This window comes from Arachis ipaensis, chromosome B05 (genome assembly GCF_000816755.2).
Source record: "Arachis ipaensis cultivar K30076 chromosome B05, Araip1.1, whole genome shotgun sequence".
Lineage (NCBI taxonomy): Eukaryota > Viridiplantae > Streptophyta > Magnoliopsida > Fabales > Fabaceae > Arachis > Arachis ipaensis.
The window spans coordinates 49,051,173-49,064,395 of NC_029789.2; the positions used below are offsets into that span (position 1 = coordinate 49,051,173).

The 13,223-nt window shown below is 34.4% G+C and overlaps 1 long non-coding RNA gene across 1 annotated transcript in view; it reads left to right on the forward strand.

Moving 5' to 3' along the window:
- The window catches only part of LOC110272024, a 16,234-nt gene continuing 7,838 nt past the window's right edge, over positions 4,828-13,223 (forward strand). The window contains exon 1 of the long non-coding RNA XR_002362946.1: positions 4,828-5,171. This is a non-coding gene — a long non-coding RNA (uncharacterized LOC110272024). The remainder of the gene's footprint in view (positions 5,172-13,223) is intronic.

Genomic DNA, 13,223 nt, shown 5'->3' on the forward strand with positions numbered 1-13,223 from the left:
TTGCTTAGTAGTTAGTACATTGCATGTGTAGTTAGTTTTGTTTGTAAATACTCATTGCATGATAGTTAGTTTCTATAGAGTTGCTTGGTCAAGATAATAACTTCTTCCCCAAGAAACTGTGTTTTGGGGTACCCTACCAAATTTTTAAAAATTTTTGTAGTAAACTTGCTTTAAGAATGTATTTTGGAACATAGTGATTGAGCTAAGAACACAAGCATGTAAGTTTTGAGCCTATTGTATGGTTATATCTTCTAACCATTAATTCCCATTCTTGTGTGCATTGTTCTCTCTCTATGATTGCAATCCTTGCTTTGTCTGACTCTATATGTCCATTACTTTGTGTATGAATGCATTTACATGATTGAGGTCCTCATTTCAATAGTCACTTTTCCCAAACGGCCTTAACCCTTTTCTCTACCATTGCTAACCAATTTTGAGCCTATGGTAAACCCTCTTTGTTCTTAAAAAGAGCACATCAACAACCCTAAGCAAAAAACAACGATTGTCCCTAAATTTGGATCCTTGATTAGTTTAGGTAAGTGGAGGTGTGTATCAATTAATTGGGAGGGTGTATGATAAACCATTATTTTATGGTTTATATTGTGTTTAATTGTGTGGTTTTATCAAATCTTTACCCACTTATTCATTAAATAAGCATGCATTTATAATTCCTTCCTAAAAATACTTTATGGTTGAAAACTTGCTTCCTAGAGACTTTTAATTTTATATTTTAATTCTCCTTTATTCCATTCGACGCCGTGATCTGTGTGTTAAGTATTTCAGGCTCTATAGGGCATGAATGACTTGGAGATTGGAAAAGAAGCTTGCAAAAATAGAAGGAACACAAGAAATTAAGGAGATGACCAGCGAGAAGTGACGCGGACGCATGGCTCACGCGACTGCGCGATATAGAGGAAATTGCAGTGACGCGGACGCATGGCTCACGCGACTGCGCGGATTGGAAATTGCACCAGTGACGCGAAGGCGTGGACAACGCGCACGCGTGGCTAGGCAAAATGCTGGATGACGCGAACGCCTGGATGACGCGATCGCGTGACATGCGCAATCTGCAGAATCTGCAGAATTCGCTGGGGGCAATTTTGGGCCCTGTTTTGACCTAGTTTTTGGCCCAGAAAAGCAGATTAGAGCCAGAGAACATGCAGAGACAGAGGACAACATTCATTCTATCTAGTTTTAGTTTTAGATCTGATTTTACCTCTCCTCTAGGTTTTTCTCTCTACACATTCATAGTTCTTAGGATTTGATTTTATTGCTTTTTGGATTGGAACATTGAGAAGAGTTATTACCTCCGTCAAGACTTCGTCATTCTAGTTTGTTTCCTTACTTGTCACTTACTCTTTCATGTTCTTTATTTACTCAGAGTTACTCTTGGATTATTTCTAGAATTTATTTATACAAGAACTATTTTTATTTCTAATTGATCCTTTTGATTATTGTTTATTATGACTTTCAGTATTTCCCTTCCTTATTCTGTGAATTTTACATTCATAATGAGCGAGTAGTTCCATAACTTGATTGGGGGATGATTGAAAGGAACCCTCGAGTTGGATTACTCAAGAGAAAAATTGTAATTGGGTTTATTGTTGGATCGCCCTCTAGTTATTGACACTAGTCCTTCCCAAGGGAGAGGATTAGGACTTGTGGCTAGAAACAGCTTTCCAACTTGTTTGACTCCCCTCTACCTAGTAAAGGGTAACTAAGCAGAACAACTTTCAATTATCAATTAATCTTGAGAGTACTCCAACAAGAATATGGCTTCCAACTAATCTACTCCCAGTCAAGGCTTTTATTTAAAATTACATAAATTCTCTAATTTAAATTCCTGTTTATCAACTCAAACCACTTTTGAAAACATCTGATTAATAAAATAGCACATCTTTCTGCAACTCGTTGGGAGATGGTTGGTACACGAAATTGTGATCTCAGGTAACGGCGCCAGAAACTCTGTACGCACGTCTTAATAAATCGTTTTTCATTCACAACTTCGATACAACTAACCAGCAAGTGCACTAGGTCGTCCAAGTAATAAACCTTACGTGAGTAAGGGTCGATCCCACGGAGATTGTTGGCTACTTCAGTATAAACCTTACATGAGATACTTGAGATCAGCATGATCAGTATACACTTTAACCTTTGAACCAATCAAGTATTATCTAAATTTATCAAATGCATATACAATTGGCAAGAGCTCTTTCTCGGTAGTGGTATAATTTTTCTGTGCTTCATTCAACACCTTGCTAGCATAGTATATAACATGATGCAGCTTGTCTTTCTTTTGCCCCAATACAGCACCAATTGCAAAGTCACTTGCATCACACATAAGTTCAAAAGGCAATTCCCAATCGAGGGGTGTGATGATTGGTGCTGTAGTGAGTTTTCTCTTTAAAGTCTCAAAGGCATGCTTGCAATTGTCATAAAAAATGAAAGGATTATCAATCACTAGCAAATTGCTTAGTGGTTTTGCTATTTTTAAAAAATCTTTGATGAATCTCTTGTAAAAACCAGCATGTCCAAGAAAACTTCTCACTGCTTTCAGCAGCACTTCCTCCATACTGACAATTGTTTTGAACCAGGGTAATCAATTGAGGTTTGAGTTCGAAGTTATTCGCATGGACATTGGGGGTTAAGATACTGCTCCCATAATTCTTTGGGTTAGGGATAGCGTAGGAGGCTAAAACTCTTCTCTGAGGCTGGCCATTGTTGTTAGCCAAATCCTCAGGTGCATCTGGGATGTTACTCTCCATCTCTTAATCCTCTTCTTCTAATTCTGCTTCTCCTACAACTCCCTTTCCTCTTACTTCTCGTCTCAGTCTCAGTAATGTCCTCTCTGGCTCAGAATCAAAAGAGATGGATGCACCTCTTCTACCTCCTGGCATACAAACAAAACCAGAAAACTAAAACAAAACACTCTACTGATAGAGTGTGGTTAATGTTAGCTTAAACAAAAACTCAAACAGTTAGTGTGCTTGACAAAAATAAAGAAAAATGCTTAATCTAGATTATCACCCTACTTAATCATTGTCAATCTAAATCAATCCCGGCAACGGTGCTAAAAACTTGATGAGGGAAAGACGATTTCACACAAACTCACCGATAAGTGTACCGGGTCGCATCAAGTAGTAATAACTCACAAGAGTGAGGTCGATCCCACAGGGATTGATGGATTGAGCAACTTTAGTTAGGTGATGAATTTAGTTGAGCAAATAGTTGATGATTTGAGTGAAACTTGATTAACAGAAGTAAAATTGCAAGAAACTAAAAGGGAGAAGGTAAATTGACAAAATCTTAAAGTGCAGAGGAAGTAAATTGTAGAAACTTAAAGTGCAAGAAAGTAAAAGAGCTGAAACTTAAACTGAAAGAAATGTAAATGACTGAAACTTAAAGTGCAAGGAATGTAAATTGCTGAATCTAAATTGACAATAAACTTAAATTGCATCAAGAGTAAAGGAATTTAGGTACTAGGATTCAAAATTGAGCTAGGAAATGTAAATTGAAGTAAATCAGAGAACTATGAGATGAAGAGATTCAGATATGGATATCAGTAGCAAAACAGAAATGGAAAATTTGCAAAGGAGTCAAAATAGAATGAGAACCTGGATTTGATCTAAAATCTTAAAGAGAATTTAACAATTGCCTTCAAATAACAAAACAGAAAGAAGCTTAAATCTCAATTACTCTCTTGACCAAACCAGAAAAGAAGAAATTGCAGAAGAAATAAAATGAAAATAGAGAAGAAGATTGAGATCCAATTTCAAATTCTCAGAACTATAACAAAGAAAAGTAAAGGATGATTCTCAGATGAAGAATGTCAGCGGGGTTCTTCAATCTGAATTCAAAACCCAAAACAGAAAATAGAAGTTGCAGAAGAGAGAACAAACAGAAAGAAAACTTAGATCTAATCCCAATTCCCCAAATTCAAAAGAAAATTAAAAGATAGCTAAAAGTAAAAGTAAAACAAAAATGTGAAATCCATGTCCTTCTCAAATCAAAATTGCTCCTATTTATACACTTTCTATTTTCAGTCTTTGAGCAATTGGAATGGGCTTTTGATTTGGCCTTGAAGAAGTGGATCCGGATTTGCTTAGTTTAATTGGATCAGGATGCATTTTGTGCTCCCAGTGGAGCGTTCAGTTCACTTTGTGAACTCCACGTTCACTCCTTTTGGTGCTCCCTTCACGTGCATTTTTGGTGCGCTCAATTCCTCCTCTAGCGTTCCCTTAGTGAATGCTGAGTTCACTCTTTGAGCGCTGGCTCTTGGGTGCTTTGGTGCGCAATTGGGCGCTCTCCTAGCATTCTCTCAGTGAACGCCAAGTTCACTTCTTGAGCACTCTCCTTGCTTACTTCCAGGGTGAAAGTCACGCAAAAGGTGACTTTGTGAGCGCTCCCTTGGTTGAGCGCTTCTCCTATCGCTCCCTTGGTTGAGCGCTACGTTTAATATTTGAACGCTCCTTAGTGTGAAAGGCGTAAGGCTTCCTCCCCAGTTGTGAAATTCATGAAAAAGTTAGAAAACTGAGCGCCATGCTCACTTTATGAATGCTAGCCATTTGCTCTTTGAGCGTGGTGTTCACTAATTGCACGCAACGCTTCCCTGGTTGCTTCCTTTCTTCATTTCTTCATTTCTTAACCTTCAAGCAACCAAACAAGCAATCAAAGTCTCACCAAAATTACAAGATCTTTGCATCATTCATAAAATCAATTAATTCTAAAATAAACCTTATGATTTTGTGCAATAAAGTGCATAAGACCTAATGAAACAAGTGAAAAATACTTGTAAAACTAGCATAAGATGACTTGTCATCACCAGTGCTTCCAAATTTGACCAAGAGGAGGCTCGAAGGGCACTTGCGGAAATGTTTATTGGGGAAGAGCTACCATTTCACTTTGTTGAAAGCCCAAAATTCCGAAGATTTGTGCATGCCCTATAAGCAAGATTCAAAGTTCCTTCACAGACTACATTAGCACGTGAAATTGGAGCTCTTTATGCTGAAGAGAAGATGAGATTGTAAGATTTTCTCTCGGCAAATTGTGGTAGAGTATGTCTAACCACTGACACTTGGACTTCAATTCAAAATTTTACTTATATGAGTTTGACAGCACACTTTGTTGATTTGGATTGGAAATTACATAAAAAAATACTTAATTTTTGTCAAGTGACAAGTCATTCAGGAGAGGTTATATGAGCAACAATTGAATCTTGTTTAAATTATTGGAATTTGAATCGGGTATTTAGTGTGACAGTTGATAATGCCTCGTCTAATGATGTTGCAATTAAATATCTGAAGCAGCGATTAAATTCTTAGAATAGCATTATTTTGAATGGTGAATTTATTCATATGAAGTGTTGTGCACATATTATAAACTTAATTGTAAAAGAAGGGTTGAAAGAGATTGATGAATCAGTCTTGAGGACTCGTAGTGTAGTAAAATATGTTAGATCTTCTCCATCTAGAGCTAGTAGGTTTCAAAAGTATGTTGAACTAGAAAAAATCCAATATAAAGGCTTGCCTTGCATGGATGTTGAGACTAGGTGGAATTCTACCTATCAAATGTTAGAGGTAGCTTTGAAGCATTAAAAAGCATTTGAGTTGCTTGCTTTGAAAGATAATACCTATATAGGAGAGATGAATGGAGGAAAAGGGAGAGGTGTTCCTTCTGATTCAGACTGAGAGTATGCTGAGTCCATTGTACCATTTTTGCGAGTGTTTAGTGATGCCACTATACGTGTTTCTGGTGCCTTATATGTTACCAGTGATATGCATATGAAGGAAGTATTTTCAATTGGACGATTTATTTGTCATTCTTATTATTCTGTTGATTTTAGTACTATGTCAATGGCAGAAAGGATGAAGGTTAAGTATGAGAAGTATTGGGGCAATCCTGATTCGGTGAATATGTTGTTATTGATTGCTATCGTACTTAATCCAATGCAAAAGATTGAGTATGTCAATTATTTCTTGGATGACTTATTTGGAGAAGAAAAAGGAGGCGAATTGAAGTCAAAGTTGTCCAAGTGTATAAAGTTACTTTATCAGCAATACCAAAGTTCTGAGGAAGCAAGTGAAGCTGATACGCAAGATGTTCAAGCCAACAACATTAATACCAATCTTCATGGCATGGGCTTTTTTCTGCAAGCAACCGGTCGTAGAACAAATATAAGATCTAAACTTGATAGATATTAACAAGAAGAATGCGAGCCATACTCCCATAAGTTCGATATACTAAACTGGTGGAAAGTCAACTCAACCCGATTTCCAATTCTTGGAAATATGGCTCGTGAGGTATTGGCTATACCTGTTTCTACGGTAGCTTCGGAGTTTGCATTTAGTACTGGAGAAAGAGTCCTCGATCCATACCGCAGTTCCTTAACACCTACAATGGTAGAGACCTTAGTCTGCACAGGAGATTGACTTAAGGAAGATCTTTTCTCTGCTTTAGATGATGATGGTGAAGATCTTCAACAAGTTGATCAAGGTATAGAATTTTTTTCATATTTCTTCTCATTTTATTTTATTTTTGTTTTTGTCGTCTTTCTATTGTAGAATTTAGGTATTAGTTACCAATTAAAAGTTGTTGAATATAGACTTGATAATTAATTTGATTTCCATGGCAGATATATTTTCCTCTAATGATGGTGCTTATTCTATGGCGGCATCAATTGATAATCTTGATGATGAATAGGTATGCTTAATATTCTTATTTAGTTTAATACTTTCATTCAAAGATTTGTTTTAAAATGACAAAAGTATATGTTGTTATTTGCAGATATATTTTCCTCAAAGGTTGTGATTGTTTGATGATTTTATTGGAAACTTAGCATCTTTTGATACTTTGTGGTTGTTATTTTAGAGAGAGTTTTTGGTGGTATTCTTTTGATGTTTTGAGAATGATTAAATGTTATATAGATTAGCTATTGTCATTAGATTTATAAAAAACCAAATTCTAGTTGTAATGAACCTATACACTTTAAAATGACTTTAGTATTAATTTTACTTTTAAAAAAATTATGGTTTAAAAATTAAATTTCTAAAAACTAGTTTTAAAAGTGGATTTTTTGTTAAAATATCTGGTTTGAAAATTAGATTTTTAAAAACTAGTTTTAGAATTGGATTTTTGGTTGAAGAAACTGGTTTTAAAACTGGATTTTATAAAAAAAAAAACAGATTTTAGATTTGGATTAAAAAAACACCAGATTTAAAATTGGTTTATAAGTAAAACCGAATTTAAAACCGGTTTTTATTTTTTCAAACTGGTTTAGAACTGGTTTCTCTCTTCAATCCAGTTCTGGTTTGGTTTCATGAACCATAAAACTGGTTCTGAAGTGGATCTAGTTTGGATTTATAAAAATCCAAACCATGCCCACTCCTAGTTGGAGCATCAATGTAGTGAGAAGTGTGTAGCCTTCGGATTCCAAAATTTGAATGTAGATATCGAGATGAAGCTAGAAGGACCCTTATAGTTAAACCTAAAAGCTGACTGAAACCACCCCTAGTGTAATTCTTGGACCCCATCAAATGTGAACTGGAGGATTTGCTCATTGGAAAAGAGGAGCTTCGGTATATAAGATTGTTTCAACGGTTGACCAAGGATCGAGGACTGGGAAGTCGAAGTAGGAAGGGCTACACTCGTCTGTTTTTCTTTTAGTAACTGAATTTTGGGGACAAAATTCCTAATTAGGTGGGTAGGATATAAATACCGGATAATTAATAAATAATTAACCAATAAATTAATTATTATTCAATGAAATTAGGAAATTAAATTTGATAAGTTAGAAGAGTAAAAATATTTAAAATACAAATTTCGACACTAATTTTAAAGGTTTTGGCCTAAAATTTGACCAATAGACTAAACCAGTTAGACCGGACCCATTTTGGGCCCAAGGCCCAGCATATATAAGATTGCAAATAGCCCCTCTTCCCTTCATAACTCATGAAACACGGTGCAAAGTGGGGGAGGGGAGAGAGATTGAAGAAGAAAACCTAACCCCCAAAATCACCTCCAACTTTAATTTTTCGTAACTTTCAATCCGGAGCTCCGATTGAAGAGCCATCTGTGGCTTTACGTTCGTCTAAAAATTATCTTCGATTTTAAGTGAACAATGTGGTAAGTGATTCTGAGTTTTGGGCCCAGTTCTCACCTCCCGCCAATTCTACAATTTTAGATTTGAATATTGAGAGATTTTGTAATTTTGATTATTTAGAAGAGCTCTAGTACGAGCTATCATTGTGCTTTATCCATGTAACCAATGGATAAGGTAAGGGACCACTAATCCCTTATAAATTATTGAATCAGTGAACCCTAGTATTGATTATGATGAAATTGAATGATATTAGATTGAGTTCATGTGAATTGGAGTCAAATTGGTGGATTTGGGTGCTTGAATCTCAGTTTTTGAAGCTAAAAACTCATTGCTAAGAATTTGGGGCTTTAGAAACATGAGAAGATGAGAGATTTTGAGGTGTTTCGGGCTTGGAGAGAAATCGACCAAGGTATGAATTTCGTTTCTCATAATTAATATATAATGTTGCATGAAAACTTAGGCTAGTTTCCATAAGATAGGCTTGAATATTTTGAATTGAAGAGGGTATGTGTTGGAATGATTGTGAAGTTGTTAAATGTGTAGATATGTGTTGTATGGTTGAGTTTGATGATGATTGTTGATGATGTGATATGTGATGATAAGTATTTGTGAGATTTGTGCTGGAGGCTATTACCGGTAAGTCTGGGTAAGTATGATGAATTAAGTTTGGTGTGGTTTGTGTTTGGAATGGTGATTATTAAGTTGTGATGATGATTGATGATGATTATTGAGTTTTGGTGATGTTTGATGTGTACAATGTGAATATTGTTGAGAAATAAGGATAAGAGTGATTTATGTAAGAGGCATGGTACATTAGGTATTGGATGATTCAGAAGTGATTGAATAGTATGTGATAATGTATGGGAGTGTTTGGTATTGACATGGTATGGCAAATTTGAAATTTAGTTTGAGAATTTTGGTAAAACTAGAGATTTTGTGTTTTGGATAAAAACTGATCTTTTGACCAACTTCGGCGGGTCATAACTTGGTTTCTGGATCACAAACTTTGTGAAACTTATTTTGAATGAAAATGGGTCTGTGAAGTTTATAACATTCGAAGAACGGATGAAAAATAGGTTTTAATGAAAATGTTATGCGCGTTTGAAGTTTAGGTCTAAAACCAGAATTTTGCAGAAGTTGCTGAAAAACCAGAAATTTTGGTATGTGTGCCCACGCACATTATTGTGCGCATGCACGGACCAAAGCATGTATTGAAGCTCGTGCGTACGCACATTATGATGCATACACACACTATGATGCGTACGCATAGGCTGGAAAATTCGGCTGGTGCGTGCGTATGCACAGTAATGATGCGTACGCACAAGTCCTATTTTTTTCACACAAAACTCAATTTTTAACCTTTTTTGACCTTCCCGACAGGGTTGTAAATTTCTGTAATCCCAGTGTAAGATTCGATAGCTTGTTTTTAGGATTCGTAATAAGAGAAAACATATTGAAGGTGTTCAATTGATATTAAGAAAAAATGGATTAAGTGTAATGAGGCGACGCTGATGAGGATTATGTGTGTGAGCAATGAATTTTGAGATGTAGAGTTATGATGGAGATAATTATAATAATGAGCATGATTAATGGTGATTGTGAGAATAATGCGAATGACTATGAGATTGAGATGTGATGACGAAAGTGATTATGATTACGAAAAGAGTTGATTGAGAGATAAGGAATTTAATATCAGTATTTGAGACACCTGGGTAGTAGCAAGGGTTGTGGTTCGTCCCACTTGCTCCGAATTGGTAATTGAGATGCCTGAGTAGTACGTAAGAATTGTGGCTTGTCCCACTTGCTCTGGGCTAATGTTTGAGACACTTGAATAATAGCAAAGATTGTGGCTCATCCCACTTGCTCTGGGATGAGTTTTCAAAAACCTGCCTGGGTAGTAGCAGCAGTAGTGATTCGTTCCACTTGCTCTGGGTTATGCAGATAGTAGCAATGGTTGTGGTTTAGTCTCACTTGCTCCGTGTTGTGGTGTTTTGTCCAAGGTTACCTACCAGACATGTCGGGTTTGGCTATATAACCAACAGATAATATCATCGGCCATAGCGCAAACATGCATCATATCCACTTGAATGTTTTGTTTGAATATGCTTTGTTTTGGCTTGCCTAATTGTTTAACTGTAATTAACTGCTACTTGTCCTGTCTGTTGTACTTGCAATCTATATTTGTATTTTTCTTGATTGTATTATATGTGTTTGCATCTGAGAGACCCCTCATGTGGTGGAGGCGTGATGAGGGTTGTTCCATCCGGTGTTTAGGAGATGTAAATGAAACGGAAGGTGAATAATTAGATTAGAACTAGAATTCTTTAGATAGATTACCGAGATTCCTGGTTTAGAAACAAATTTTAAGTTTGATTCTGAGTGTCAGAGTTCTAGGAATGCCTTTAGCTTTCCCGGGACCTTATATATTATCTATGAGGTCACTTTAACCATACTGAGAACCTCTGGTTCTCATTCCATACATATTTTACTATTTTTCAGATGCAGGTTGAGAGGCACCTTGTTGAGCATCTGGAGATCCTCTGTGCAAGCGAAGATTTCATTTTGGGTTGTTATGTATTTTACTTAGGCTATGTATATATGTATACATATTCTCCACAGTATATATTGTATTTTGTCCCTCTTAGAGGTTGACTTGGAGAACCAGATGTATTATCTAGTATTTTGAGATATCTTTTGGGTTATATATATATACTCTGGCTGGCCTTAGCTTCGCAAGTCGAGTCTGGAGTTTGATATCTGTGTCTTTTGGAATTCTAATCTTTATATATGCTTCATCTTTGCTTTCGATCTTGTTATTCCTTATACGTGTATCCGTACAAGTGTGATGCAATTTTCTGTTTCGATTTTGCTTAGTTTCTTCTTCAAGGCTCCTAGTTATAACTTTTTTTTCAACTATATTTATATATATCTTTTTATTTTAGAGGTCATAATACCTCACCACCTCTAATTTACAACTTAAGCATAAAGCTTTGTTTGGTAGGATATTACATATATCTTATTTTATTCATTATGTTTATTTTGTGTTAAGTGCTATCCTTCTTTTTTCTCAAGTTTTGTAGATATATCAAAAATATTTTTGAATTGATCCAAAGTTTGTTAAAACCTTAGAAGATCATCTTATAAATATGAGAATCTTAAGACCAGGTTCAAAATAATTCTAGGTTGTTTGTTAAAGCAACTTTTGTTCTTCATAACTTCCTTTCTCATTTTTGTTGACTTCTGAAGATGTTTTACCTCGTAAACAAAGAGTCACTAACAAATTTCGATGCATACAAGTCTTAAGACTTGATAAGTATTAATAGTTCATGTATCTCAAAAAAAATATTTGTGTAAGATTCAACTCCCTTCTCATGCATTATTTTACCTATTTCATCGTCCTCTTTGTATTATTTAGATGTAGGTTTAATTATTTCAAATTTTTTGTTGTTCTTTCAAATCAAACTATTAAGTTTGGGTTTGTAAGTGGTTCCTATTTTTGATATTTTTTGCATGGTTGTTCTTAATTTTTTTTATTGTTCTTAGTTTGCGTTTTGATTCTATTCCAATAATTATTGTGTTGAACTCTTTTATTTATTAAAATTAAGTGCTAGTAATGTTATTGATGGTGATAGTGGTTATGATAGTAAAAATGGTATATTGTTAGTGAAAATGGTGGCACTAGTGTTAGTTTTTGTTGTAGTAATAATGAGTTAATATTCAAATTTATTTCTGAAAGATAATCCATTCTTTATATTGATCTCCGAAATATTTTGTGAATCATATTAGTTCTAAAAAATATTCAATCGTAATTCTAATAGTCTTCTGTAAGTTAAATGATGATGTGTCATGTTAAGTATCACGTGCCATGATGACATGGTAGGCTAATACTACGTGCCATAAAATAATTGGTCAACCAATTATAACTATATCATCATACCACATGGCATTTAACGTGACACATCGTCATTTAATAGATAGAAAGACCGATTTGATTTACAGTTATATTTTTCAAGGACTACTAATATGACTAACAAAATCTTTTCGAGACCAATATTAGAAAATAGGTTATCTTTCAGAGATGAATTTAAATATTAGCCCTAATAAAAATGGTGGGTTGATGGCAACAGTGACATCAATGATAACTTTCAAATATAATAAATGGGTTGACTCATTATCCTTTTATTTTATATTTTAAATAATATTTTGACAAAAATGGTCATTTTAGGTCAAAAACTTTAAATAAATAATAATTTTTTAGTTAATAAGTTAGATTTTCAGATTAGATCATAGAAAATATTATCCAAAAGTGCTAATTTTTTTTAAAATAAAAAAATTTAAATGAGCCGCCCCATTTGACCCGCAGGCTCAGTCTATTTAACCTAAAATTTAAATAAACCTAATTTTAAAGGCAAAAATTCGCTCAATTAAACCGAAAAATGGACTGTTCTGATGAATTTGACTTATTTTGAATAGGGCTAGAATTTAGGGTTTAGGATTTAGAATTTTTAGTTTAGAATTTAGAGTTTAGAATTTAATGTTTAGGGTTTAGAATTTAATATATGGAGTTTAGTGTTTAAAATTTAGAATTTAAGATTTTGAATTTAGGATTTAAAATTTAGGGATTAGAATTTAAGGTTTAGAGATTATGATTTAGGACTTAAAGTTTAGAATTTAGGGTGACCAATGATGGAGAAGAATGACAATAGTCGTAAAAAAATCGATAGTAGATCATTAAAAAAGTCGACGGCAGGTCATCCAAAAAGTTGGCAACTACAGTAGTGTCTGATGATGGCGATAGTGGCTAATGATAAAGATAAATAACTTATGGTGACAAATGAAATTATTATGTTAAAAAAAATATAAAAAACTGTAAATCGATATTAGACCTGTTTTTTTAAATAATGACTAATTTTTTGTTGATTACCTACAATAAATTAATGAAAGTCTAAGATTTATTTTTACCCAAACTTTTAATGTGATTAAATTGATTAGACATGTGATGATTTCATGCTTTTAAGATGTACATAATATATCTACTATATTATTATACACAATAGCAATGTTTAAAAAATCAAATCGATTATCGTACCATTTTAGTAATCGATTTACAAATTTAGAGGTTCAA